At 41.4% G+C, this 25,768-nt stretch overlaps 1 long non-coding RNA gene across 1 annotated transcript in view; it reads left to right on the top strand.

Moving 5' to 3' along the window:
• The window catches only part of LOC146359960 (uncharacterized), a 31,189-nt gene extending 6,021 nt beyond the window's left edge, over positions 1 to 25,168 (top strand). Inside the window, exons 2-3 of the long non-coding RNA XR_014786891.1 lie at positions 20,948 to 21,087; positions 22,926 to 25,168. This is a non-coding gene — a long non-coding RNA (uncharacterized LOC146359960). The remainder of the gene's footprint in view (positions 1 to 20,947; positions 21,088 to 22,925) is intronic.
• Positions 25,169 to 25,768: the final 600 nt, after the last annotated feature.

The raw sequence follows: 25,768 nt of genomic DNA, 5'->3' as shown, positions 1-25,768 counted from the left end.
GGGGATTTAATGGTATTTTTAATGTGATGGCATTTTATTTTCTATTGAGAAGTTTCTTCCCTGAATATAAATTTAAATAAATTCACATGTATTCTACAAATCATTGTTCAACTAAGATGGTGCAGTGGTCTTATACATGCACACATACACATGTGTATAATAGGCACACACAGTATTTGTTGCTTACCTTGAGACAAGCCTTTCATATTCCCACGCAATTGGATTTCCAGGAAGCATCAGCTTTGAAACCCATCATCCAAAGGGTTTAAAATCTTAATGGCAGGAGCCAAATGTTTCCAGCTGTTGTTGTCTTCCATTTTTTCCCACAGCATCTTGGCTGAGGTCTGTTCATGATCCCTGTTCTGTAACTGCCTGAGATATTAGCATAATCATTGTTTATGCTGGATGGAGGGATATTCCTCAAGCCTTACTTCATTAACTTTTTTTTTCCTTTAAAGAAAAGCTTGCTAACCTGTTTATCTTCAAAGGATGGAAACTTTTTCCATGTGAAACAGTTTAACCAGACTTTTTTGTTGTTGTTTTGAAGATCCTGATACTAAAGCAAACCAAATACCAGAAGTCAATCTGGGCTGTAAACTGGGAAATGTCATTCAAGCTTCAGTTGCTTTACAGAGCTGAGAGAAATGGTTTCTATAGAAACTTTTCATCTTTAGGCTGTTTGACTTACAACTCCTTCCTTCTGCTCATAAATTAATGCCCATCATCTCGAGTTTATGTGATTTGCCCAAATATTTCCTTTGCAACCTGTTATGATGGGCCATGGGGAATATTGTGACATAATAGGTTGTCATTTGAGAAGGCAAATTAACTTAAAATAACAATGGATGCATTAGAATTAGGGATGTCAAAGAAATCTGCAATGGATTCAAATGAGTTTGGATTTCTATGAATCCAACCTGTGAATTCCACAGCAGATTGGTTTTTCTGAGTTGTGAGGATTCCATAGACTTGTGGACTGGATTTTAAAGGGGGGGATTTGCACAAATTTGCACTTGCGCTAATAGGCATTCGTACAAGTGCATATTCAACTAACGGGCACTTGTACGAATGCCCATTAGCGCAAGTGCAAATTCAACCAATGTGTACTTGCGCAAGTGGAACAAAATTCTGATTCCATCAATGTGTGAAGAACAGAATGAGAGATGCCTGACAATCTGCAAAACACAAGACAGGATGGGTTTAACAAAATCCATACATCCCCAATTAGAATTAGCTGCTGTCATGGAACTTTGAAAATTATGGTCCATGCAAAAGCAAGCTCTCATTGTCAAGTAATATGCCTGGCCTTACCATTAGACAGAGTGAGGCAAGTGTCTCAGGCAGCATCTTGGGTGTCATGAAAGGGCAGCAAATGGTTAGTTATTGAATTTATTATGGTTGTATTTTTACTGCCAGGAAGGAGGACGGGCACATGTAAGATTTTCTGCCTCAGGAGTCAAAATAAGTTGACTGGCCTAGGTTGCCAGCTGACTGGCCTTACTACGCACCTTGACTTTCATGGGGCAGACACTATTTGCTGCTCCACCTCAGGCAACAAAGTGTCTTGGGCTGGCCCTGTGACAGGTAAGATCTTGTTTTACATAGCTAGTGCTAAATGGAGATATTTGCAATATTCATCTGCAGCACCTGTACTTGGGCTAAACCAAAGGGAGACAATTTTTGTGAACATTTTTGGCGGAACTAAAAAGAACCCCCCACCCAAAAAAGTGGCAACCTTTTGGGGAGGTTGCTTTGAAAGGTGTCACTATCAACCCTGCAGCATGAGGACAACACTTTGAGTTTGCTTTACTTGCCATCAGTAACAGCAGCACATAAACAAATCTGACTTGCTATGTAGTACTATGACATCATTTCCATTTATTATGCAATCCCCAGTTGGGTGGCATTGCCCATGTGATTAAACCAGGGAGGATGCAGTAATTTGATGAATAAAAATGGCACTGAAACTACAGCAGAGAGGGGAAATAATTGGCAGAGAACAGGTGTGAATCAAGGCAAATATTCTCATAATTAAGCAATCTTCAATGAATATTCATCCTTCTCTCCAAAACAAACAATGGTATTTTCAGCCCAACAACTGGCACACCTTTGGCATAGCCCTAACCCATAGAGCAAATGTCCGGTTATTTGGCGTTAGCATGTTACCCCACCAAAGACTCATGATCTCTCTGCTTCTGTTTGCCATGGAACAAAAACCTGAGTGGACATCAGAGATTGTGACTTTGGCTAGATCTAAACACAATGTGGTCAAGGTGCAGAGAATGTATCAAATACAAGTAAAACCATATTAGAAATTACCAAAATTGAATTATATTATTCCCCCCAATTACATTTTACTTGAAATACATGTTTGTAAAATACTGTTAAATTTAGCAAAATAAACAAAACAGGTCCTTGCTCTGCATTGGAGCTCTCTAGGTAACCTTCAGCAAGTTATCATCTGTCATCCTAACCTACCTCACAGGGCTATTGAGGATAAAATTGAAATAATCATAGAATCATAGAGTTAGAAGGGATCTTAGAGGTCATCTAGTCTGACCTCCTGCTAAGTGTAGTATCTACAATACAGGATGCAATTACAGCATTCCTGACAGATGGCCATCCAGCCTCTGCTTAAATAACTCCAGTGGAGGAGAGCCCACCACTTTCCAAGGTAGTCTGTTAGGCGGGTGGCCATCCATCTAACAGCACTTACCACTTCTTGGAATGTTTAGCCAAAAACTGCTTCCCTGCAAAACTGCTTCGAGTCCTGCCTTCTGCACCAACAGAGAACAAGTCTTCTCCATTATCTGTGTGACAACTCTACAGATATTTGAAGACCACTATCATGTCTCCCCTTAATATTCTCTTCTTCAGGCTAAACATACCCAGCTCATTCAGCTGTTCCTCATATGACATGGTTTCCAGATCCCTCACTATCCTAGTCATCCACCTCTCGATTCACTCCAGTTTGTCAACATCCTTCTTAAAACATGGTACCCAAAACTGGCCACAGTACTCCTGATATGGCCTGGGAAGTGCACAATAGAATGGAATCTGTATCTATACTGCCCCTTTCTGGATGACCAGAATGCATATAACAGGATAAATACGTTAACATCGTAGAATCATTGCATATGTTTAATAACATATTTTAATATCCGTGCATTATCTACTGAGAGCTTGCATAGCCATCCTGCATGTTTCTGTCTGGATGGGCCTTGGTTAAAGCAATCTTGATAATTTTTGCTTTCACAAGATTTGCAGATATAATAATTACCAGTCCTATCTTTGTCCTTTGTCAACCAGGATGAAAATTCTAGTTTGGATTCTCATTTGCTTCTATAATGCTGAAACAAATGGAATCAATTTTACTGTGCTTTTGCACAGCTTCCATTCATTTGCATGTGGCTTCGGCAGGAGATGGAATTATGCTGGAACAACCAAAAACGTCGATATGGCAGAAAGCATAGTATGTTTAGTACAGACAGGAACATAGTAAGTAGCAGGTACTGAAGGGCAATGCAAACCCAAACCATACAAGACATAATAACAGGGCACCTGCATCTGCAATCTTATCTTTATCTCTCCTTCATATGTTTCTCAACAATCCCTACCAAATGCATTTCAGAAAAAAGATAGTTTCCCTCTATCCCATCCCACATCACTTTTGACCTGACTCTTATATTTGATTAGTTAATTGAAAGGACGGGAGAAGATTACACACCCACACACTTCTTCCCGCTGCAGATGTCACAGAGGGAAATTCACAATAATAGTTTTTGTAATGTTATTGCTTCTATCCTAATTTTAAAAAGTGACTGCCTGGGTAGGTTTGTGAACTAGTAGCGACAACTAGTGGTCAAAGACTCTCATCTGAAAGGATCAACGTCTCTGGAACAAGGAGGGAAAAAACAGCATCTTCATGTTTTGATAAACGCACATTTATTTGGAATCATGTTGAAATAAGTGAGATGCTCTTTTTAGCAATTGTCCTTAATGTTAATGAACATTTGTTCTTTAAAGTACCAGTATTCATGTATCTTTTCATTCTTCCTCCAATCATTATTGACAATGCTAGGTAGCACTGGACTCACAACAGTACCCTTTGGCAGCTCACATCTTACTAACAGGATGCACCATCCTTAACCATTTAGAACTACTCCTTGCTTATGGTTTTGTAGCCAGTGAAGAATGGTAAAAGATATCTTACATTCCTTAATGGTGCAATCCTAGACATTTCTACTCAGAAGACAGCCCCATTAAGTTCAATGGAGTTTACTTCCATGTAAGGAGGAATAGGATTGAAACCTCAATCTGTTGTGTTTATTCACAGTTTTAGCTGCATCTCAAGAGACAGTATCACAATGGGAGCATTGGGAAGTCCTCTGTTGACAAGTGATTTGCGGAATGTATAATCATGTGTTTGTAGAGGACTGCAACCTATTGAAGCCCTTTAAATGCACAAATTTGAGGATTTTAGTTTTCAATATGCAAATAATATTTGTATCATTTCTCCTGACATACTGATACTAGAGCACTTAACAAAGAACTGGTCTCTTACACAGTAGCTGCCATAAGAATTACGTGTGCAACATACTGCAGGCAAATGATTACCAACTGTTAAAGGATGGCTGGATTAAATGTGGGAATGAGCTTTGATGGCAAAAACACACCTAAGTATGTTCACACAAGACTAATCCCCCTCCCCGCAAAATATTAGATTGATCAAAAATGGGATTCCTTTTATTGAATTTTGTAATGATAATCAATAATACAAAGATACAAAAGGCTGTTTTAAACAGTTATGATGGAATACAAAAAGATTAAACACATAAATATGTAATAAACATAGTGGTTAAAGGGCTTCATCCTAAATGTTTCCTAACCACTCTCCAGCATTGAAATACAGTCTTCCGCTCCTTACGTCTTCACTCACACATTTCTACAGGAACCCAGAGTGTAGAATAAACATAGGATATCCCAAATGACAGTACTACCTTTATTACAGTGTTTTTGGATGATAATAATTACAGCTCTGTGGGGCAAAATGATAGTAATAGCAGGTTTCGGTGCATGAAGACACTTCTATCCCAATATCAAACAAAACATTTCTACCTTCTAAAATGCAAGGTATGTTGACAACTGATTTGCAGAATGTATCATCATGTGTTTGTAGAGGACTGTAACCTATTGAAGCCCTTTAAATGCACAAATTTGAGGATTTTAGGATGCACTGAGCATCCTAAAATTAGGATTTTGAGGATGCACTGAGCAGGGGGTTAGACTCGATGGCCTTGTGGGCCCCTTCCAACCCTGCTGTTCTATGATTCTATGTATGTCAGTTAAATCTTACCTATAGAGTAAGTGTAGTGAGCCTTAACATAGGCTTTAGTACTGCTCCTGATTGTGCATGGTCTAAAAGTACTCTGCTAGGATACCAATATCAGTGCTGACCTTTTGCAGACATATATCTTTCCTGAATCAGATATTTCTACATGCCTGCAAAATGGCTTCAGTGCAGCAGAGAGGATACATTGAGCATGAAGGGCAGAGGGACCGGGAAGATGGTGTGCATGTGCACAACCATCTGTGCACACAGGAAGATGTAAGGCTTCAGCCTTTCATGGAATTGTGTGCATTCACACATCCACACCTTTCCTTTCTGGCCCCTTCTCTGCTCTTCCACTCATGTAATTGTGCAGTGCTCTAGGGTTGCAGCAATTGCCTCCAGAGTACCCTGCAGCCAGTTGCCGGAGGAGATAAGAACATAAGAGCCCTGCTGGATCAGACCAAGGGTCCATCTAGTCCAGCATTCTGTTCACACAGTGGCCAACCAGCTGTCAACCACGAACCCACAAGCAGGGCATGAGTGCAACAGCACCCTCCCACCCATGTTCCCCAGCAACTGGTGTACATAGGCTCACTGACTCTGGTATAGAGACAGCACATAGCCATCAGGACCAGTAGCCATTGATAGCCTTCTCGTCCAGGAATTTGTCTGACTCCCTTTTAGAGCCATCCAAATTGGTGGCCATCACTACATGTTGTGGTAGTGAATTCCATAGTGTAACTATGCAGTGTGCAGAAGAAGTACTTCCTTTTATCTGTCCTGAATCTCCCACCAATCAGCTTCCTGGGATGACCCCGGGTTCTAGTAATATGAGAGAAGGAGAAAGATGTCTCCCTATCCACATTCTCCACATAATGCATAATTCTGTACACCTATATTATGTCTCTCCTTACCCCCCCCCCCTTTTTCCAAGCTAAACAATCCCAGCTGTTGTAACCTTCCCTCACAGGGATGCTCCAGCCCCTTGATCATTTTAGTTGACCTTTTCTTCTCCAGCTCTACAATATCTTTTTTTAGGTGTGGTGACCAGAACTGTACGCAGTATTCCAAGTGTGGTTGTACCACAGACTTGTATAAAGGCAGTATGATATTGGCAGTTTTATTCTCAATTCCTTTTCTAATTATGCCTAACATGGAGTTTGCCTTTTTAACAGTGGCCACGCACTGGGTTGACATCTTTATTGAGCTGTCCACCACAACCCCAAGATCGTCCTTGGTTGGTCACTGCTAACTCAGATCCCATGAGGTTACACTTGAAGTTTGGATTTTTTGCCCCACTTTACACTTGCTTACATTGACCTGCATTTGCCATTTAGATGCCCATTCTCCCAGTTTGGAGAGATCCTGTTGGAGCTCCTCACAATCCCTTTTTGTTTTAACCACCCTAAATAATTTGGTGTCATTGGCAAACTTGGCCACTTCACTGCTCTCTCCTAATTCCACATCATTTATAAACAGGTTGAAAAGCACTAGTCCTAATACAGATCCCTGTGGGACCCCACTATTTACTTCCCTCCATTCGGAGAATTTAACATTTATTCCTACTCTCTGCTTTCTGTTCATTAACCAGTTACTGATCCATAAGAGGACCTGTCCTCTTGTTCCATAACTGCTAAGTTTGCTCAGGAGTCTTTGGTGAGGGACTTTGTCAAAAGCCTTTTGGAAGCCCAAGTAAACAATGTCTACTGGATCACCCCTGTCTACATGTTTATTGACACTCTCAAAGAACTCTAAAAGGTTAGTGAGACAGGATGCACCTTTGTGGAAGCCTTGTTGATTCTTTTTCAGCAGGGCTTGTCCTTCTACTGTATATGCTTACTAATTTTATCTTTAATAATGCCTTCAACCAATTTACCCAGAACAGACATTAAGCTAGCCAGCCTGTAATTTCCTGGATCCCCCCTGGATCCCTTTTTGAAAACTGCTGTTACATTGGCCATCTTCCAGTCCTCTGGTATAGAGGCTGATCTTAGGGACATGTTGCATATTTTGCTTAGAAGATCAGCAAATCCATATTTGAGTTCTTTGAGAACTCTAGGATGGATACCAACTGGGCCTGGTGATTTATTTGCTTTCAGTTTATCAACAAGGTTGAGAACTTCATATTTTGTCACCACTATTTGCCTCAGTTCCTCAGACTCCCTTCCTGAAAACATCAGTTCAGGCACAGGTATCTGTCCTATATCTTCTGCAGTGAAGACAGATGAAAAGAATTCATTCAGCTTCTCTGTAATTCTTGTAATTCTTCTCCTTCAGTACTCTTTTGACTCCATTGTCATTCCATGGTCCAACTGCCTCCCTAGCTAGCTTTCTGCTTCTGATATATTTAGAGAATTCTTTATGGTTGGCCTGGATATTATTATTATTATTAATAATAATAATAATAATAATAATAATAATAATAAAAAGGTAAAGGTGTCCCCAACCAGTCGTGTCCGACTCTAGGGTGTGGTGCTCATCTCCATTTCTAAGCCAAAGAGCCAGCGCTGTCCGAAGACGCTTCCATGGTCATGTGGCCGGCATGACTGAACACTGAGGTGCACGGAATGCTGTTACCTTTCCCACCGAGGCAGTACCTATTTATCTACTTGCAATTTCTTGCTTTCGAACTGCTAGGTTGGCAGAAGCTGGGACTGAAGCCAGGAGCTCACTCAGTCACGCAGCACTCGGGTCTCGAACTGCTGTCCTGCTGACCTTCCGGTCTGCAATTCAGCGTCTTAACCACTAAGCCACCGCGGCCCCCTATTATACCCCGCCTTTTCCCCAGTACTGGGACATAAGGCGGCTTAGAAAAATATTGTTAGCGATATGCTCTTCAAAACGCTTTTTTTGCATCTCTTATTGCCTGCTTGCATTGCCTTTGTGCAAGCTTGTGCTCCCCTTTGTTTTCCTCACTTGGACAAGACTTCCATTTTCTGAAGGAAGCTCTCTTTTCTCTGATAGCTTCCTTGACACTGCTAGTTAACCATGCCGGTGATCTCTTGGAGTTGGTGCTACCTTTCCTAACCTGTGGTATACATTTTAGCTGGGCTTCTATTATTGTGGTTTTGAGTAACCTCCAAGTATTTTGAAGGGATTTATTCCTCTTGACTCCCCCTTTTAACTTCCTTATCACCAGTTCCCTCATTTTAGAGAAGTTTCTTCTTTTGATGTCAAATGTGACCATGCTGGACTTCCTGGGCAATTTTCCACTTAAATATACATTACATCTGATAGCACTGTGATCACTGTTTCCCAGTGATTCAAGAATATTTACATCTCGTACTAAGTCCTGGGCAACGCTACTGAGGTTTAAATACAGGGTTGCCTCCCTTCTGGTTGGTTCCATGACCAGCTGTTCTAGGGCACAATCGTTTAGGGCATCAAGAAATTTAACCTCTTTGTCATGCCTGGAACATGCATTTATCCACTCAATGGGGGGGTAATTGTAGTCTCCCATTTTTACAACACTTCCTTGTTTGGAGGCCTCCCTGATTTCTTTTTCCATCTCAAGGTCACCCTGAGCATTCTGGTCTGGGGAACGATAGGATGTTCCTAGCACTAAATTAGTTTTGGAGCCTGGTATTGTCACCCACAGTGCTTCTGTGGAAGAGCCTACCCCTTTTAGGTGTTCTGGTCTGCTCGACACGATGCCCTCTTTGACCTCCCCCAGTATGCCCTTCCCTGTTCTTCCTGTAGAGTTTATATCAAGAGATGCCTGTATCCCACTGATTCTCTCCGTTCCACCAGGTTTCTATAATGCCCACTATATCCAGATTCTCCTTTAAAACTAAGCACTCTAACTGTCCCAGTTTGGCCTGGAGGCTTCTAGCATTTGCACAGAAACACCCATACACGGTATCCCTCTCCAGATTCCTCTGGGGTGTGCATCTTTCGCTATGGCACTTTGGCCTCTTTGATTGGCTATTATGTTCTACCATGTACTTCTGGCCTATTTCCTCCCCTTCTGCATTTGGGCAATGAAAGACATTTTAATCTTTTTCCCCCTGGGATATTTTAACCCGAACCGGATGCTTCCCAGCTCCTGACAGCTTTCCCCAGGGTTTAGTTTAAAAGCTGCTCTGCCACTCTTTTTATGTTTAGCATGAGCAGTCTGGTTCCATTTTGGTTCAAGTGGAGCCTATCCCTCTTGTACAGGCCTGGCTTGTCCCAAAACGTTCCCCAGTGCCTAACAGATATGAAGCCCTCCTCCCTGCACCACCGTCTCATCCATGCATTGAGACCCCTCAGTGATGTCCTGTCTAGCTGGCCCTCATGTGGAACAGGTAGCATTTCAGAGAAAGCAACCTTGGTGGTACTGGATTTCAACTTCCTTCCTAGCAGCCTAAATTTGGCTGTAGTTTGGACAGTCCTGGTGCTAAAGAACCAAAGTGGGTTGAGCTATCAGAAACTCATGCTAAGATGTTCAAAGGAAGAAAAAGAGAACCTAGGACATCTGATTTAGTGTCTTGACATTATTTAGTAAAATATACCCCTTTTTAAAGAGGTTTAACTAATCAGAGTCAAGTCTAATTTTTAGAAAGGCCATAGTTCATCAGTAGAGTGCATGGTCCTCACTGAGGTTCGCCTAGTGCCAACACTGTCATCTTTTCAGAGCCAGGTTAAGAGTTTCCTCTGCTCCACAGCATGATGGGGCGTTTAATGTCAGTTGTTTTATCGGGTCCTTTTATTTTATGGTTAATCTTTTTTTGCTGTTTTAAATTGTTTTACATTTTTGTATGTTAAAGATTTTATATTATGTTTTTATCATGCTGTATTTAAAGTTTTAGTTTTTGTGAACCTCCCAGAGAGCTTTCGTTATCGGGCAGGATAAAAATGAAAGAAATGAAATGCTTTGCATGCAGAAGGGCCCAGGTTCAACCCCTGGCATCTCCAAGCAGAGCTCAGAATGACCGCTCTCTGAAACCCTGAAGAGCTGCTGCCAACAAAAGTAGACAGTCCAGAGCTAGATGGACCAATGACCTGACTTTATATAAAGAGCTTCAAGGTGCAAAGCACCTTGGATAGTTCCTTCAGAGATCTGACTGGTTCTGACTGAAAGCCAAAGCAGATTTACTGCCCCACTGACATTGGAGCCACCAGTCTCCACTGTTCTGCAGTAGTTAAAAACCAAGTTGTTCTTAGAAGCCACATATTCAGATGTTTAACTTCCCACTCCTTCAGTTCCCTGTAAAGCCCTATGGCAATGCTCTGAAGAGAACATCTGGTGCTCACATGCAAATATATATATTTGGAAGAATACCGAATAAAACTGGAAAACCCCTATCCCTAACATAATAAGTGTGCATAATCTAATTTGGTCTAAAGCTGGGATCTCAACAAATCCTCCAAAACAGAAATATAGTAAGATTGCACAAAGTACAATATGGAAAATGTATATATCAGTGCCAAATTCTGTCTTCTTTCACATTTTGAGACGTAATTAACACGGATTTCTCGGGGCAGCCTCCAGTGCTTTGAGCGAATGAGGAAGAAATAAGAAATACAACAAACTAAATTACAAATTATGAAAAACAAATTGTCTATCATCAGGAAAGAGCTGTGTGATGAGCAAAGGGTAGATTTGTGAGATGGGAAAAAGTATAAGCCAAAAAGCTCAGTGGAACATCACCACAAGGCTAAGAATTAAAAAAGGAAGAAAATGATCAAAATGTCCGACAGTGGAAATGTTAATGAGATATGAAGAAAAACAAAGACTTTTGCAATTATATCAGGAACAAAAGTCCTATGGGACCTTGATGGAACTCAGGGCAAAAGAGAAGTCATATTAGTCATGGGAGAATAGAGCATGCTGAGAAAGTAAGCCACTGGACTTGAGTTATGGTCACCCATTGCACGCCTTGTATAGTTACAAGGTTGGATGGTATTTGTTTAGATCATGTGACATTGTTGCTGTTTATTTACCAACATATTAGATCAGTGGTCTTTGGAAGGAGAAGGGATTTTTGAAGCAAAGGGTTATCCAAGGATATCAGGTTAAAAAAGAACAGCTGAAGCCGAAAATGTACTAGAGCATTCTATGGTCTTAGAACATGGCAAATAGATTGGCTACCAACAGCAGAGGTCTCTTATTTAAATGCTTTGGGGAGGATCCAATGGTGGCTGGGTATTAGTCTTTAATGATGTTGCCCTAGCAGAAACCAACATATGCACAACATCAATAGCACTTGCTAGAGCAATGGATTTCTCAGGAAATAGGGCTAGCAACTGAACAGTGTTGGATGCTTCCCCATATGAATTGCTTTTGCGTGTACATACTTGTTCCACTATAAATATTCCTGTTTTTCTTTAACTCCTGTGAGCTTTGCTCCTGAATTGTTCACATGCAGACAATGGTGTCTACATTACTCATTTCCCTCTTGTTTTGCTTAATTTGTTTGATGATAGAGGGGATGATGATCTGTTATCATCAGCACTGATACATTATTTTTCAGTTTAGATGTGCTTTACATTCTATAGCTTGTTTGTCCTCAGAACAATGCCAAATCACAGTGGCTAATGGAACACAACAGTAAACCAACGACACATGGACCTTGGAATGAACAGAGTTAGCGAAGTGATTAGGAAAGGAAGATTATCATGACACTGTCACCATAAAAGGCATGTAGAAACTTCAATTGATCAAAAATGTCATTGCCACTGAGGCTGGCCAGATGGAGCATATTAATCCAGCACTATTTTCTCTCTACTGGCTACCTGTTCATTTTGCCAGCTTGTTAAAACTTGGCATCTTCAGGAAAGACTTTGGGGGAAGTTGGCGGATGGTTGCGATCCCACTCCTACCATGTTTTTAATGATTATCCTGCTCCTGTTATCTTTGCTGCACTGATTTGTTTTAAATTCCTGTTGTTGCCTGCTTTGGCCCCCATTTGGACTCTACTGCTGGAGGAAAAGGAGGGGGGATATAATTTGCAAATAAAAATAATTTTCCCAAGGTGCACAGCAGGTCTCAACCTGCTGATCTGGCTGAATGTATATGATCACTACCACAGTCTTTCTTTTGCACCCAAATGACTCTGAAGGCCTATATTGCCACAATATAATGTCTTTTTCTATCAAAGCCCTTTAACATCCAGCTGCCAGCTCCGCACATAAAATTTGCCTTAACAATTGAGCTCAGTGATCGATAGCCTCAGACTGAGATGCGTAGTAGATGGAATGCAAAAAGAGAACATGTTCTCAATTTAAAAAAAAACATTATTGAAGCCAACGCATTTCAGAACAAAAACCTTCCTTGTCAGACGTAATCTACAGAGAACAACAAGTTTGAAATCAACCCGGCAAACAAGACAACAAACTTTACATGAAGATTTAAATGAATAAAACATCTAAAATATAAAGTCTTAAAAGGGTAATACTATTATTTTAAATACTTTGACAAATATAAACAGTGAAACAAAAGGAAGAGACAACCAATAACAGAGAATTCATTTTTGTCATTCAGTCATGTCCGACTCTTCGTGACCCCATGGACCATAACATGCCAGGCCTTCCTGTCCTGCGCTGTCTCCCGGAGTGTGCTCAAGTTCATATTCATCGCATCGGTGATGCTATCTAGCCATCTCATCCTCTGCCATCCCCTTCTCCTTTTGCCTTCCGTCTTTCCCAGCATCAGGGTCTTTTCCAGTGACTTTTCTCTTCGCATTAGGTGGCCAAAATATTTGAGCTTCAGCATCTGTCCTTCCAATGAGCACTCAGGGTTGATTTCCTTTAGGACTGACCTATGGGTTAAGTTTATTAATTAGTTTTTGGCAATTACTCAATAGCATTAGCTGCATGCATGCATAAAGACAAGTGAGCAATTGTCACATACAATGATGTACATGCAGTTTGCACTCTTTCCTATAAACAAATATGAAAAATCTGTGTATGAAAAATGTGACATGAGGTTCAGATGTTTTAAAGAACTGGTGAGAGATGACGCGGGAGGGATTTTTCAATCACTTCTAGTTCACATTTGAATGGGGAAAATTATGCATGTTCCCAGAATTCAAATTTCTCCTGTCCCTTTTTCATTTCTGCTTTCCCCTTTGTATTTCCCTTACCCCTTTTCCACTGCTTCCAAGCATCATGTAGTCATTCACACTTCCTCTGTTGGCTGCTTCTTTAAGCTTTGCTGACTGGGGAATGCTGGGAGTTATAGGCCTTTGTCTAAACATGCATAGGATTGTGCACTAAAACACCCAAAGAGGTCTAGAGAGACGAGCAGTCAGTGTGACCATTTGAGCGCCATCCTGAGTCTCAGGCATAGACTTCTTGTTGGGAATTATTTAGTATTGCTGCCTCCTGCTAGAAAGGCAGTTAGCAGAGGAAAAGCAAAAGGCAGAACAGAATGAGCATTTACCAGTCCCGCATGCATACTAAAAGCTAAAAAAGAGACCGCACCCTTCATTAGTGAAGAAAAGGTAAAACGGATTACTCACAGTTTCTTGCATATCCAAATGTAGGTACCGCATATAATTTCAGGCAAAGTTTGGTCAGTCAATTTCGTGTTCCATTGCACAGGCAGGAGTGAGAGAGAGCTTCCGTCGTGCATTAAAAACGTTGTTGTTCAGGCAGGCATTTGGGGTGGTTTAGAGTATTTTAGAAAATGTTTTTATTGTAGAATTTTATTGTTTTAAACTGTTTTTATTGTATGTTGTACATCGCCCAGAGTGGCTGGGTGACCAGCCAGATGGGCGATTAATAAATTTAATAATAATAAATAAATAAATAAATATGCTCTCAGCAATGGAAGAGGTGGGGGGGGAGCAGGAAGGAAGAACCACACTATAGAGATCCTAAGGCTAGCTCTTCCCATGCATTAACTAACTGCAACGCTGCCCCCATCCTGTAACTTGCAAACAAAGTTGCAATATTCCCAACACATCTCTGGCTTTGTGAGACCTTTTGCCTTTCCATCAGTCATTTGCCCACTCCTAGAAGGATAGGAGAGATTGTGCTCTGTTGGTGGGGAAGGAGGAGGGTAGAGAACAAGGCTGGAGAAGAATGGGGACAGCAGGGCAGGGATAGGACCAAAAAAAAAGGGGGGGGAGGAGTGTGAAATGGCAATGCAGAGAATTCAGGTGCAGCTTGTTACGCAGCAGGAGGGGGAAACCTGTACCTGCTGAAATGTCCTCTTTTACTTATGCATTAAAGGTATAGAATTGTCCTGTACCCCCATCCTCCTTTACAGTTGGCCAGTTACAAATATTGTGAGGAACCAATCACATCTTTGACTGCACTGTATCTAATGTCTTTTGATCAGGCCAAGCAAGAAAGCAGCTGGCAAACACCGTTCAGTGTGGGCAGATATATGAGCTGTTTGCTCTTTAACCAGCAGGCCCTCCTTATACACTGATGTAATTGATTGTGCTTTGGGCCAAGCAAAACAAGCCCTAGAGTTGCAGAGATTTTGCTCCTCTGGAATCCTGGCACTGGTCCACAAGGCCCAGGTTGATTTGCCTAAAGGCAGCCTTCAGATAAGAATAAGCGTTCCCAGATAAACAGCGGAGAAGGTTCAAATACTTCTTTTTTCTTGACTCCTGCGGCACATTTTCAAGCCCCCTGTAGCAAAATTTTAATTAGGGTCAAAACAGGGCAGTACCTGGTGGCAGATTTGTAGCTCAAGAAAAGGATACAGGCTTAAGCTTAAGTGGAATATATTTGAATTTATTGCTGGTGAGAAAAGTCACTGGAGTGTAAACCATGGAGAATAAACTCCTCAATTTAATCAGGGAGCTGCAAGGGCATGGACAACAGAAATACAAGCTTCCCATAAATGCTTCCTTGTCAATACCTCAGGCCTGATTTTAGAAGTAGAAATATAGTCTCCTTGGGCAGTGTCCAAAGGGGCGCTGCGCCCCTGCTCACTCCATTGTGCCTCCACCGATTCCGTTCCACAAACAAGACCAGCTGCTTGCTCAATGGAGATTTAGCACTTCTGGGAACCTCTTGTGGGTGGGAAGAGGTTCACCCTCAGAAGCGGATATTGCAGGTACAGAAATATCTGCTGCCCTTGCTGTTCCAGTATCGACCGTGTTCCAACAGCAGTAACAGCAAAACGGGATGTTCTGTGGGCAGACTGGGGGAAGGCTTTGGATCTGTTGGCTCCAAAGCCTGCCCATTCCCCCAGCATGTCCTAGAAGTGGAGGGTAGAGGGAGTACACCAGCCTTAGAGCCTGCATTTTCTCTACCATTCAGACCAATTGGAGGGAAAATATGAAAAAAAAAAACCCTGGCCAACAAGAGCTGTGCAACCTGGCAAATTAGCCAACAAAAGCCTTGCAAACTGAAAAATATTAATCCCCACACCTTCCACCTTGCCAGCACAAGCCTGGCAGGGCTTTGGATTTGCTGGTCCCTGCACCTCAGACTCTCCGTTTCCCACCTCCAAAGGTTCCTGCCCAGTAATTCTCTAGGGCAGAGCTTTCCAAACTGTGTGCCGCGACACATTAGTGTGTCAGCAGCAGTGTGTACGTGTGTTGCGCGAAATGCAGAAAATTGTGTGGAAGGGCACCGCGGAGCTCCCTTACTCGTGTTTGCTTCCCTTGGCCCCTCCCCTGGAATTTCCTAAAGCAGCTAATGTTAAAGCAGCTAAGGCTTAGCTGCTTTAAGATCATGTGGTATCTTGACGTAGGATGCACGTGATTGGCAGTGTTGGAGCAGTACGGCGAGGTAGAGGCGTGGGGCGAAGAGAGGGGAGGGGAGGCGCTGCCCTGGGAGCAGAGCTTGGCCGACGCCGGCGTGGAGAAGTGGCAGCGACCACCAGCCCTGTGAGATTTCGAGTGCGCCCTTCGCGGACTTCTGTATCGTGCTCCTGCGCGGCCAGGCCAGAGTAGCGCGTGGGTGGAAATGCCGCCTGGGACTGCACCAAGCGGGGCGTCCGCCATCTTGGCCAGTCGGAACGGAGCTCAGTGGAGGCCAGAAGCCTCAGAATCAGGGTGCTCCCAATCACCTGGGCGAGCGCAGCTGCAGGCTGTCACCCAGTCAACCCACCTGCTGCTGGCTGAAGGGAGGCCACCCTCCCAAACCCAATGTGGCAAACAGCACGCCACCCACCACGTGGCACTTATAATTTGATTTCTGCCATTTATTTTTATTTTTACTCTGCTGTAATTGTGGATTAACCAATCACCAGCAGTGTACCACCGGAGAGTGCTGAAACTGGACTCTGGACATAGGCATTGCAAATATTTACAGCAATATAGCCTTGTAGTGAGACATATATATTTACATCATTTTTGTTGGACTTTTGCTTCATGTGTTTTTGCAGCTGAGCTCCTACCTGGGCCAATGTGTCCTAATATATATTGTAAATACTTTAATTTTGTTTATTTTTCACATTTTCTTGCACATATTTACATACTGTTACTCATAAATGACAACAATGTATGTTATTATCTTACAAATCATATATTTTTAAAAATATAAATGAAAGGTTTTCATGAGATATGTTCTGTCCCCATACATTTCGTTATTACAATTTATATATGTGTCCATATCTCTTATAACGGGTTAGTTTAACTTCTGGTTTGCTAGTAAAACTGAATTACCGTGTCACGAAATGATGCATGTCTAAAAAGTGTGTCACCAACATGAAAAGTTTGGAAAGCTCTGCTCTAGGGTCTAGTAGAGCTTTATTGCAACCTCATGATGGTGCATTCCAATGCATATCTACAAGTAATATGTCCCATTCAGTTCTATGTGGCTTACTACCAAGTAAATGGCATAGTGCTAAGTGGTGTAAGGTGTAGGGATGTCAGAGAATTCTGCCACGGATCTCGGTGAGGCTGAATGCCAGTGCATTCGGCCCCCCGAACTCCATGGCGGAACGGCTTGCCCCCCCCCGCGGATCCCCCCTGGGACGAGACTTACCTGGGGCGGATGTTCCGGGTGGCGGCAGCTGTGGCTTCAGCGGTGGCGGCTATGGTAGCTGGTCTTCCGACCAGCTGCCGCCACCGCCATTTGCAGTCTTGTGTAAAAACAAAAACACGACGTGATAGGCTACATAAAGATTTACGTAGCCTATCATGGCTGGGTTTTTTTTTTTTAAAAAAAACACGACGTGATAGGCTACGTAAAGATTTACGTAGCCTATCATGGCTGGGTTTAAAAAAAACCCAAAAACCCACGTACGCAAATGGCAGTGGCTATGGCCGCCGCCATTTGCATTCCTTATTTTTGGCCGTCTTAGTCTATGTAAATATTTACATAGACTGTGACGGCGAAAATAAAGGGGAACGCAAATAGTGTAGCGGGCATTATTTGTGTCCCTTTTTGATTCGCCGTTTTAGCCTACGTAAATATTTACGTAGGCTAAAACGGTGAATCAAAAAGGGACACAAATAGCGCCCGCTACGCTATTTGCGTTCCCCTTTATTTTCGCCGTCATAGTCTACGTAAATACTTACGTAGATTAAGGCAGCCAAAAATAAGAAACGGAAATGGTGGCAGCTGCAGGGTTCCCCCCCCCCCCCGAGCCCTCCGCGGCCAGAAATCCAGCTGCGGATGGCTCTGGCCTGGCTGGGCCTAGCCGGCTGCTCCGCGGAGCTGCCACGGAGCACAGCCGGCCATGGAGGATTCCGGGGGGGGAGGAACGGATCGCCTCCCCCCCCCCCGTCGAGGATTCCGGAGGGAGGGATGGAATGCCTCCCCCCCCCATCAACATAATTCGCAGAAAGGTAAGTGACTTTCATACATCCCTAGTAAGGTGGCTTGCTGAAATTCAGTAAATAAATAACTCCACTCCTTCTCAATTGTCAGTCAATGGGGAAGCTTATTAATGTAGAGCTGTAAGCATTATAACAACTCTTGAGGGAAATAACATATGCCATTACTTTTCAGGAGGTAAATGCAAAAGGTATGTAATTATAAAATATGATTAGGCTTCAAGAAGGCTTTTGATCAGGCTTGGGTTTAAAGATTAATGCAGCACGTCACAAGATCACAACATCTTCAACTAAAGAATTGTTGAATTCGTAAATGTGAAGGATGCATTTCTCATTCAGTTTAAGCCAGTGATAGTTAACTCAATGTTTTCAAAGAATTTTGGCTGGTACCCTAGGATTTGCAAAAGTTCAGTAAGGCAGCAAACATTTCTTGTGAAATAAACTTGAGAAAATATTGCTGTGAAACTTTTTGAATCTAACAGAGCATCCTACACATATCTACTCAGAAGTAAGTCCTAGATGCACGCATATAGGATTGCAGCCTATAGGTCTAGGGACCTATGCACATTTACTTGAGAGCAGGCACCCAAGTGAATCCAGCTGGGACTTTTTCTGAATACATATGCATGAACTCCCACTATATCAAGTCAGTGGAGCTATGCTGGGGGCAGGGGATACACTTTACTAGGACCCAGAGCTGCAACTCCATTACCAGGAAGAAAAAATGAGGAAAGATTGTATATAATGCTTGTGCATAAAGAAACTTAGTTCCCTGTATCTACGTACCACTGTTTAAAACTTGTGAGAGTTGCTGGAGCCGATCATAACCAGTATTATAGCAAAACAAGACATATTCTGAACAGTGAGTTGCTGACCCTCTCTATGCTTATGCAGTTAAAACTAGTCATTTGAGAGATGGATAGATTTGTTCTTCTGTATGTGCTATTCTCTCAAGAACTACAAGCCCCAGAATTCCTTGTGATATACAGGAGGGAGGGACAGCTGGTAGGAGAGACAAACCACCATAATAATCAAGGACATTCATCCCTGGGACAATAGAAGCCAATGATGATAGTGGGATTTATAGACCCCAAATATATGTGAATAAAAATGTCTAGTTCACACACACCATACAACAATGTCTGGTTATAAATACAGATCATGAGATTGTATTCTGGGATCTGTTTGTGGTGTGTGTGGGAGATGGTACATGCTGTAAATTTGTACTGGGCCCCAAAAATGATGCTTGACCCCTGGAAGCCAGTATTTGAAATGCATCATGGCCACGGGAAAACTTATTTGCTGGCCCTACTCCTGTATGCCTTTAACAGCAGCTTGAAACAGCAGAACTTTAGCAAGAGAAGCTTTTCCTGAAATGGAGATGAGCAGATGGAAAAGCTCCATCTGCTAAATCCTATGAATCGGGCTACTGTTAAAGGCATCCAGAAAGCAACATATATAGTGGTAACCATAATCTCAATTGAAGTAAATGAAGCTATGCTGGTGAAATGCTTTGAGGGTGGAAATGTATCCACAACTCTAAAATATAGATACAACTTTGTCCAGTTACAAATGGCATGCAGCCCTTGGGGTAGTGGGGAGGTGGGAGATGGATGGAACCTGTGGCCCTCCAAATGCAGTTGGATTCCACCTCCCATCAGCCCCATCTAGCTTGAACTATGGTCAGGGTAGATGGAAGTTGTAGTCCAACTTCTGGAGGACCACAGGTTCCCCATCCCTACCATAAGGTGTTACAGCAGGGGTAAGATTACTTATTAGAGTACAAAGTACAATGAAGACGAAAGGAGAATGGAGCCCTGCCCTTCTCAATGAGGAAGATATCAGGAACAAAATACATTGGTTATGAAAGTGGGGAAATAACCAGGAACATTTGCTGCACTGGTATCACCAAATGAACTAGCAAGATGGGAGATGCTTAAGAAAGCATACAGCTGTGAGTTCAGCCCAGTGCTTTAAAGACTTTGCAGCTCCTGTAGCATCTCACTGCTGCCATCTTGTGGACAGCTAAAAGACACATTTACTTTTAAATGTAGTGAAGAAACTGGGCTTGTTAACTATGCAAAGCGACTCTCTGATCATTTTAGGAAACTTTTTGAAGCTTTGGCTAGTTTCTAAATAAACAAGAACCTCTTAGAAGAAAAGTAAGGTTAGCCTTTGCAAGCACAGTTTGTCCCACATCTACTTGGGTTGCAGATCAGTTAGAGAATTCACTGAGTTCAACAGTGCTCCCTGCTTCCAAAGAAATGTGCATGGGACTCACTGCAGTCTTAGGGCTTCATCACACGGAGCTTTTATCCTGCGACTGAGATTGCTCCTTCACAGATTTTTCCAGGCTCTTTACATGACGCCATGACCCTCCTGCACGAAATACCCTTTGTTCCGTTTTTAAATAGATTACAGATAATGAGCTAGCAAATTACCCCGTTGTGACTTCGGCTTCAGTTTCCTCTACGAAAAGAGTTAAAGCTGCAAAAAGAAGAGCGAGATCCATGAAAGATAATGGAAGGCTCAGATTCGGGGAAAGGCGGGGGGAGGAAGCGAGGGTAAAGGGAGTCAGTTGTGATCCTGCATTTAAAACGGAAGCAAGAAGCCCCATTTTAAATGCAGGATTTCAGGCTGGTGTAGAAATGTCCTTAGTCATTACATTACACCATCTAGCCTCACCTGGGAATGATTTTTTTTTCATTAACACGCCTACTGTCTAGAGTTCACCAGCTGAGCTAGTGCATTGATTGGAACATAAACGACACCGTTAGTTGGTTTACCTTTGCTGTACCCTTCTGTGTGCCTTTTCCCTCAGCCCTGTCTCTTTGTTGCTGTCCTGAATTCAATCCCAGTGATTTCTGCCTGCTTCCGGACACTTTTTGTTTTTGTTTTTGGCATGGTTGTTCTAGTTCCAACACTGCCCCAACTTCTCTTCCAGGCTCTGTTCTCCGAAAGCTGTGATGTCACAGCCATCTGTAGGTTCACCAAATGCAAAGGAAGACTGGGCTTCTTTTCTCATCCCTGCAAGACAAGTTGCGTCTGTCAAAATCAGAGATCTGAAGGCCCAGAAAAATTCAGGTAAAATGTGTGTGTGAGGGGACACACACACCATTTTCCCGCTTTTTGTCTGAGAATGTTTTATATTTTTTCTTCAAAAAATTGAACATTTTTGGATTATGAAATATTTTCTTTTAGAATGATGAATAAAATATTTAAGACAAGATGTTCATACATTACTATCCAGCCTTTACTCCCCCAACTGATCTCTAAAATCTATGTAATATGGAGGATTTTACATAAGGCTAGAGATGTAAAATTTCTGGGAATTTTAAAGCCATGGTGGGAAATAGTTTTTTAATCCTCTCTGTAAGATACCCAGCATAGTTATTTCTCCCATTCCTTATTAAAATTATTTATCTAATGTATCTTTTACCGATAGGTATTTAGGGATGCTTCCCGTCATGCTCAGTTTCCCATCATGTGACTAGAGCCACCATATCATATAGTGCATTCTTGATAGTTTGGGTTTTGCTGTATAGAATCCTGTGTTTCTGGACTTGTTAGATGCTGTTGCAGTCAATGAATATCGTTCTAAAACCCACATACAAGAAAAACACTGTAGATTATCCCACATGCAGCATAACAATGTATGGGTTATCCCATCTATGTTTCTTTGTTGTTGTTCTTTTAATAACTCACTGCTACATTTTAATACATTTCCCAATTACATCTCACCATTAGGAAATGCTGCCTCTGCTATAAAACCGTTAATTGCTGCCGCCAAAATAAACCCTCTACACCTAAAAGAAATCCAGTAGCCTGCTTCCTATGGTGTAGGCATGGGAAACAACCTTTCAAAATGAATAACTTTTCACTAGAGACAACCTTTCAAAATGAACAAGAATTAAGATGTTTATTAAGGGGAATTATTTACAAAAGGGAATAAAATGTCACTCTTCAAATAAAAGGTTGAGATTGCGTAAAGGTTCTTAAATTAAATATGCTTGATTACCATTCCTAATAGGTAAGAGAGCCTTCCCTGGCTAAATAAGCTCTCAATAACTTTTCCTTCAGACCAGATTTCCCTAACTCAACCAATTGCTGTACACCAGTCTTGTTCTGCTTCCAGTGTTTACAGCTTCTTTTGGCTTCTAGGATGATTCAGATATTTCAGGGCCTATTAAGCAGACTCCACTTGCTGAAGTTTCCTCTGGTCAGAAATAAAATAGGAACCTAAAATGTATTATATATTTCTTGATCTGCTCATAAAATTATCACATATGGTATATTAAATTTTAAAGTATAGTTTATTCAGACAATAATTATGAATTTACTGAGTTTACTTTTAAATGTTTTTAATTTTAATAATTGTATAAGCAACCCAAGTTATACATAATGCATCTTGTGATCCTAAAAGCGATAAAGTGAGCTTAGATATGAAAAGAGTGCTTAAAAGAAATTGCACATTTTTCAAATTTTCCCCTTCCGGGGCGGGGGGGAGAACAATGATGGGAAAGCCCTATCTTTTTTTCTCATGGCTTTAAATTTCTGGAAATTTTAAATGTCTAGTCAAAATTCCCTCTTCTACACAATGACTAAAAGTACAATTGCCCTGTCTCCCTACTGAGCTATGTATGCAAATACTGTTTGTTAAACAAAAATCTATACCCCTTATCTTCTTTGTTTGCATACCAGCATAGGTGTTCTATTTGTATGAACTGTACCAGATTGAGGGATTTGGCCACTACAGTAGTACTTTATTCCATATGCTCTTGATCATGCAGAGATCGAGTTCTAAATATTGTTAAAATATACCCTTTTATAGGAGACCTTAGGACTGGTTTATATGTGATGGCTATAATAAACTTGAGGCTGCTTTAAATAGTTCTATATAATGGCTGTTATCACCTGAACAGGCGATTTTCACAGTGTTACCGGAAACTGAATACAGATCCTGCTCCCTTCACACTCGTTGGTAGATTCCATCATCCTTGAAAGATCTATGAACAAGCAACCCCGCCTGCTGGATTGGGTGAGGAATCACACATGTAGCAACCATTTGCACATGAGATTCCTTATCCAGCTAAGGGGTTAGAAGGTGAGAGACCCCACATTCACAGTGCATATTTATTCTGAAAATGGAGATTAAGAGAGCTTTTGTCCTTATCAATGGATCCTAGATGAACTGAGCAAAAGTAAGCCTTCCTGTTTGTCCTGCAAAATTCCTTTCCTTCATGAAAAATAACAAACGTTGATAGAGAGTTTTAATTTTAGTGTGCTCCAAAGTTAAACTGGAATATCAGGGCCAAATCCTCAGATGATCTAAGTCAGCACATTTCCTCAGAATCCCTTGTACCACCTGCTACTTTGGCCCTCCCAATTATAGTGTATGGAGTTCTGCTACTATTTCACTGTCAATAAACTAGACCTAGATATTTGCTAGCAGTAGAAATAATAATGGAACAACTATTTTTTTTTTCATTCTCCCTTCTTTACTTTAATATTAAACTTCAACATCAGGATCAATTTTGCTTTTAATGATAACAATTTGTTTTGCTGAAATACTGATACGGTGCATTTCAAAATCACCCACTTTGAAACAAAATCTCTTCAACTTTGAAAGAAAGCCATTTTAGAACGAGCATTTGAAAGTCTTATACAAAAAGTAAGACAACGAAGAAGAAGAAAAGACAGAAAACTATACTGAATTTATTAACACAGAGAACAAAGCAAAAGAAGGAAGGGTTTTAAAGTCCTTTTAGAGAACAAAACTGCTTGACTACACACGCCAAATGTAATGTTACCCTTGAAGAGGATTTACTGTTCGGGTAATGTCAGGTCCTTCTGTGTCCATAGCTGAAATTACCTTAAAGACAAAGTAGGTCAAGCTTAAGTTCCATAAACTCAGTCTCCAAATATTGGAGTCAGATATTTTATGGTGCGGGGGGCTAAGAGTATACTGGGGAAGGGGTTGTAAATTATTGTTCTACCAACAAAGACATAAATATGAGTAGTCTAACTTTGTGCAAAGTGTTTGTGAGCCATCCCAGTGCTTTGCACTCAATGTCCTCTCCTTGCTCGGAACTCTGCAAGTGGAAGCAGGCCACTTCCTACTGAACCATTAGGTACAATATTTACTGTGTGTTTTTCCATATATCCATACAAGCAGGACCTGGAACAAAATGTTGCAGTGTTGAGTGTAATTGTTCAGGTTCAAACTACTCCAATCCATTTTTCCTTCGTGCATTTTCTAGTGTTTTTTTCCTCTGATAGTTAGCACTCTGTGTCCACTGAGTACACTCAGTCCTCATCAGGCTGTTTTGCTCCCCTGCCCCTCCATGGAGATTTTTCTAAAGTTTTTTTGTACTTCAGCAAATTCTTGAGATTTTGCTGAGCCCTGCCAGTACCACCCTCTTGTGCATGGATAGTGAGTGCTGTTTTGGCTACATAAACACCTTTATTAAAATCTGAAAGTTGGAAATAGAGGGAAATCTATCCATATATCATGCACGCACATGCGCACATGCACACACACCAGTTGGTTACCCATGAACACAGTTCGTGGAGAAAAATCAAATCTAATGAAAGGTTTAACTTAACTAACTGCACTTATTGAAGCATTCAAAGTGTTAACATCTTTTATCTTTACAAAACTTCCTTAAATACAATGATCTTGATGTAAAGTCCAGGGCGGCCACTGTAACGTCCTTGTTGTGGTCCATCAACAACTTGAAACTTTGCCAGTGAGTGCACATGACTCATGGCAATGTAGATCCCCTCATGATTTGTTTACAGGCTGTATGTTACTGGCATATCATTGTACTTTGGTCCACACCTGTGTTTATAAAGGTGTACAGAGACTTTTAAATGTTATTTTGTTAAATTTAACAGCTAGAGACTTCCTTTCTGAGCAATAACTAAACTTTGACAGGGTTATTTTTAACTGTAGGTGTCTCTTAATCCCTTCATGATTTGTTTACAGGCCGTATGTTACTGGCAAGCCATTGTTCTTTGGCCTGCACCTCTGTTTATAAAGGTGTACAGAGACTTTTCTTGTGTTTATATTTCATTTTGCTCCAGTTTGCAATTACTTATGTTTGTTTAATCATACTTGAAATGTTTTTGATATTAAAAATAAAACTTTATAGTACATTGTTATAGAAGATAGGCTAATTCTTAAAAAAAAAAAAAAAGCTTTATGGACACAAATAAACTCCTGACTTTGAATTACAGTGAAAACCATTGTTATTCATGGAATCTGCATGTCAAGAGCTTTCCAATGAAGTGTGTTTCATGAGAATCACTCACTGGGAAGGCAATCAAAAAGGAATGACTAACTAACTCCCAACTTTGACGTACAATGATATGCCATCTGTTAGGGAAATTATCTGTTGTCATGGCCATTCTTTTTAGGCTTGTTTGCCATCCGCATCTTTGTATATCGTAGTGAAAAACTTCCTTTGTTCCACTCAGATGCTTTCAGGGTTTCCTCTGGTGGCAGGTTGGGAGGCGCAAGTAATCACAACTGGACCATCATATTCATTTATTTTTCAGTTGGTCCATTTCAAGCAAGTTCCCCTTATAATTGCACAAAAATGTGAAAGGGCATCCCCATTTGTAACTCAGGATAAGCTTCTGCATGTGTACTCAGAAGTAAGCAGGACTGAATCACTAAGCACTTTCAAATACCATCCCAGATACCAAGTCTCTGCATGTCCACTCAGAAGTAAGCTTGAGCAGCATATCTATTCACAAATAA

This window comes from Heloderma suspectum, chromosome 1 (assembly GCF_057233095.1).
Source record: "Heloderma suspectum isolate Gila_16-S chromosome 1, 16-S_ref, whole genome shotgun sequence".
In the NCBI taxonomy this organism is placed as follows: domain Eukaryota; kingdom Metazoa; phylum Chordata; class Lepidosauria; order Squamata; family Helodermatidae; genus Heloderma; species Heloderma suspectum.
Note: the sequence above shows the minus strand (reverse complement) of the source record. Positions and strands in the feature narration are given on the sequence as shown.